Consider the following 4,481-nt stretch of genomic DNA (forward strand, 5'->3'; position numbering starts at 1 on the left):
AATGCACATAGTGAGGTCACAGTAGAGAGATAATACACATAGTGAGGTCACAGTACATAGATAATGCACATAGTGATGTCACAGTACATAGATAATGTACATAGTGAGGTCACAGTACAGAGATAATGCACATAGTGAGGTCACAGTACCTAAATAATGCAGATAGTGAGGTCACAGTACATAGATAATGCACATAGTGAGGTCACAGTACAGAGATAATACACATAGTGATGTCACAGTACAGAGATAATACACATAGTGAGGTCACAGTACATAAATAATGCACATAGTGAGTTCACAGTACATAGATAATGCACATAGTGAGGTCACAGTACAGAGATAATGCACATAGTGAGGTCACAGTACATAAATAATGCACATAGTGAGGTCACAGTACATAGATAATGCACATAGTGAGGTCACAGTACAGAGATAATGCACATAGTGAGGTCACAGTACATAAATAATGCACATAGTGAGGTCACAGTACATAGATAATGCACATAGTGAGGTCACAGTACAGAGATAATGCACATAGTGAGTGGGTGGGAGCCGGTGGCGCACGTGTCGGCTTTCTTATTTATTGTTATGGGAGTTCCAAAAACAGAGGAGCTAATACAAGGAGGGAGAAGAAATGTATCAGAATGGTCACATGAGAATAAGGAGAAATATAACCGCAGCGCCGGCGTCATGGATCGTCCGTCACTTATGTGACCTCCTATCAGTCTCCATCCAAGGGATGTATCTCAGTGGTAGAGCGCATGCATCCATGTCTTGTGATAAATTAATAAAATCTCTCCAATTATATTCCAGGAACTTTGTTATTTGATTTTGCACTTAGTTCTCCCTTTGTCAGACCTCCATATACTGTCAGACCCCCATACTGTATACTGTTACACTCTGGAGCATTGTTTGCACACATCCCACTTACTTTCTTTTGTCTTTATATTGTTTCTCTCTTTATTCTTTGCATCACACGACCATCCATTATGTAAATGTCATTGATATTCTGTGTGTGTATACCTATCCATCTTATACAGTTATATGAAAAAGTTTGGGCACCCCTATTAATCTTAAGCTTAATGTTTTATAAAAATTGGTGTTTTTGCAACAGCTATTTCAGTTTGATATATGTAATAACTGTTGGACACAGTAATGTTTCTGCCTTGAAATGAGGTTTATTGTACTAACAGAAAATGTGCAATCTGCATTCAAACAAAATTTGACAGGTGCATAAGTATGGGCACCCTTATCATTTTCTTGTTTTAAATACTCCTACCTACTTTTTACTGACGTACTAAAACACTTTTTTTGGTTTTGTAACCTAATTGAGCTTTGAACTTCATAGCCAGGTGTATGCAATCATGAGAAAAGCTACTTAAAGTGGCCACTTACAAGTTGTTCTCCTGTTTGAATCTCCTCTGAAGAGTGGCATCATGGGCTCCTCAAAACAACTGTCAAATGATCTGAAAACAAAGATTATTCAACATAGTTGTTCAGGGGAAGGATACAAAAAGCTGTCTCAGAGATTTAACCTGTCAGTTTCCACTGTGAGGAACATAGTAAGGAAATGGAACAACACAGGGACAGTTATTGTTAAGGCCAGAAGTGGCAGGCCAAGAAAAACATCAGAAAGGCAGAGAAGAAGAATGGTGAGATCAGTCAAGGACAATCCTCAGACCACCTCCAGAGAGCTGCAGCATCAACTTGCTGCAGATGGTGTCACTGTGCATCGGTCAACTATGCAACGCACTTTGCACAAGGAGAAGCTGTATGGGAGAGTGATGCGAAAGAAGCCGTTTCTGCAAGCACGCCACAAACAGAGTCGGCTGAGGTATGCAAAAGCACAATTGGAGAAGCCAATTTTTTTTTTGGAAGAAGGTCCTGTGGACTGATGAAACCAAGATTGAGTTGTTTGGTCATACAAAAAGGCATTATGCATGGCGGCAAAAAAACACAGCATTCCGAGAAAAACACTTGCTACCCACAGTAAAATTTGGTGGAGGTTCCATCATGCTTTGGGGCTGTGTGGCCAATGTCGGCGCCAGGAATCTTGTTAAAGTTGAGGGACGCATGGATTCCACTCAGTATCAGCAGATTCTTGACAATAATGTTCAAGAATCAGTGATAAAGTTGAAGTTACGCAGGGGATGGATCTTTCAGCAAGACAATGATCCAAAACACCGCTCCAAATCTACTCAAGCATTCATGCAGAGGAACAATTACAATGTTCTGGAATGGCCATCCCGGTCCCCAGACCTGAATATCATTGAACATCTGTGGGATCATTTGAAGAGGGCTGTCCATGCTCAGCGACCATCAAACTTAACTGAACTGGAATTGTTTCGTAAAGAGGAATGGTCAAAAATACCTTCATCCAGGATCCAGGAACTCATTAAAAGCTACAGGAAGCGACTAGAGGCTGTTATTTTTGCAAAAGGAGGATCTACTAAATATTAATGTCACTTTTCTGGTGAGGTGCCCATACTTATGCACCTGTCAAATTTTGTTTGAATGCAGATTGCACATTTTCTGTTAGTACAATAAACCTCATTTCAAGGCAGAAACATTACTGTGTCCAACAGTTATTACATATATCAAAATGAAATAGCTGTTGCAAAAACACCAATTTTTAAAAAACATTAAGCTTAAGATTAATAGGGGTGCCCAAACTTTTTATATAACTGTATTTACACTGCTCAAAATAATAAAGGGAGCACTCAAATAACACATCCTAGATCTGAATGAATGAAATCTTCTCATTGAATACTTTGTTCTGTACAAAGTTGAATGTGCTGACAACAAAATCACACAAAAATCATCAATTGAAATCACATTTATTAACCAATGGAGGCCTGGATTTGGAGTCACCCCCAAAATTAAAGTGGAATAACACACTACAGGCTGATCCAACTCTGATGTAATGTCCTTAAAACAAGTCAAAATGAGGCTCAGTATTGTGTGTGACCTCCACGTGCCTGTATGACCTCCCTACAACGCCTGGGCATGCTCCTGATGAGGCTGAGTATTGTGTGTGACCTCCACGTGCCTGTATGACCTCCCTACAACGCCTGGGCATGCTCCTGATGAGGCTGAGTATTGTGTGTGGCCTCCACGTGCCTGTATGACCTCCCTACAACGCCTGGGCATGCTCCTGATGAGGCTGAGTATTGTGTGTGGCCTCCATGTGCCTGTATGACCTCCCTACAACGCCTGGGCATGCTCCTGATGAGGCTGAGTATTGTGTGTGGCCTCCACGTGCCTGTATGACCTCCCTACAACGCCTGGGCATGCTCCTGATGAGGCTGAGTATTGTGTGTGGCCTCCATGTGCCTGTATGACCTCCCTACAACGCCTGGGCATGCTCCTGATGAGGTTGCGGATGGTCTCCTGTGGGATCTCCTCCCAGACCTGGACTAAAGCATCCGCCAACTCCTGGACAGTCTGTGGTGCAACGTGACGTTGGTGGATGGAGCGAGACATGATGTCCCAGATGTGCTCAATCGGATTCAGGTCTGGGGAACGGGCGGCCAGTCCATAGCTTCAATGCCTTCATCTTGCAGGAACTGCTGACACACTCCAGCCACATGAGGTCTGGCATTGTCCTGCATTAGGAGGAACCCAGGGCCAACCTCACCAGCATATGGTCTCACAAGAGGTCTGAGGATCTCATCTCGGTACCTAATGGCAGTCAGACTACCTCGGCGAGCACATGGAGGGCTGTGCTGCGGGCTGGTATGTTTATGCACAATCACCAGGGACCTTCCCAGCCTGATAATATCAGCTCTCAGTTGTCTGCTTTAATTAACTTTGCTGGTTACATGGGGGGATACACCACGTCATTTTTTTTTGTTTGTTTTTTTATTTAATCATTAAAAGCTGCCTGATAAGCTCCACAGGGTGCAAAGTTATTATATGTTGGGTGGTTGTGCAATTATTTGTCTATATGTCTGTTCCTATGTCTAAATGTCTCTCTGTACGTCTGTTGGTCAATATATCTGTCTATCTATCTACTCAATCTATCTCCATTATCTATCTCCATGTCATTTATTGCTGTCTAAAAACGCTAGAAAAATGCAGGAAAAAAAGCACGTTTTTGCCGCTGCGTTTTTCCTGCCAAGAGATGTGGAAATGCTGCAGAAATTTCTGCTTTCAAATAAGTGTGAACATACCCTTAGGGTTTTGCATATGAGCATAACACACATGCAGGGGATGTAGCTCAGTGGTAGAGCGCATGCTTTGCATGTATGAGGCCGCGGGTTTAATCCCCAACATCTCCATTGTCATGTATTCCACAGAGATCACTCTATATCTCACCATGCTGTCACTGTGTCAGGATTTCATCAGGGATTCCAACATATGGAATATATGTTAATGCCCTCTGTACAGTCACTGCCACCTTCACAATAGCCCAATTATTAATATTACTCGCTGCCACCACCGGCTGAGTTTGAAATATAGTACAAGGCCTTGCCTGGCCA

General features: G+C 42.5%; 1 non-coding gene across 1 annotated transcript; it reads left to right on the forward strand.

The window, feature by feature from the left end:
* The first annotated feature begins 4,208 nt into the window (after positions 1-4,208).
* TRNAA-UGC (transfer RNA alanine (anticodon UGC)) lies at positions 4,209-4,280 on the forward strand. Its single transcript has one exon. It is a non-coding gene; the product is annotated as a tRNA-Ala (tRNA).
* Positions 4,281-4,481: the final 201 nt, after the last annotated feature.

This window comes from Phyllobates terribilis, unplaced genomic scaffold (assembly GCF_046119375.1).
Source record: "Phyllobates terribilis strain yellow unplaced genomic scaffold, ASM4611937v1 Scaffold_3__8_contigs__length_932513732, whole genome shotgun sequence".
Classification (NCBI taxonomy): Eukaryota; Metazoa; Chordata; class Amphibia; order Anura; family Dendrobatidae; genus Phyllobates; species Phyllobates terribilis.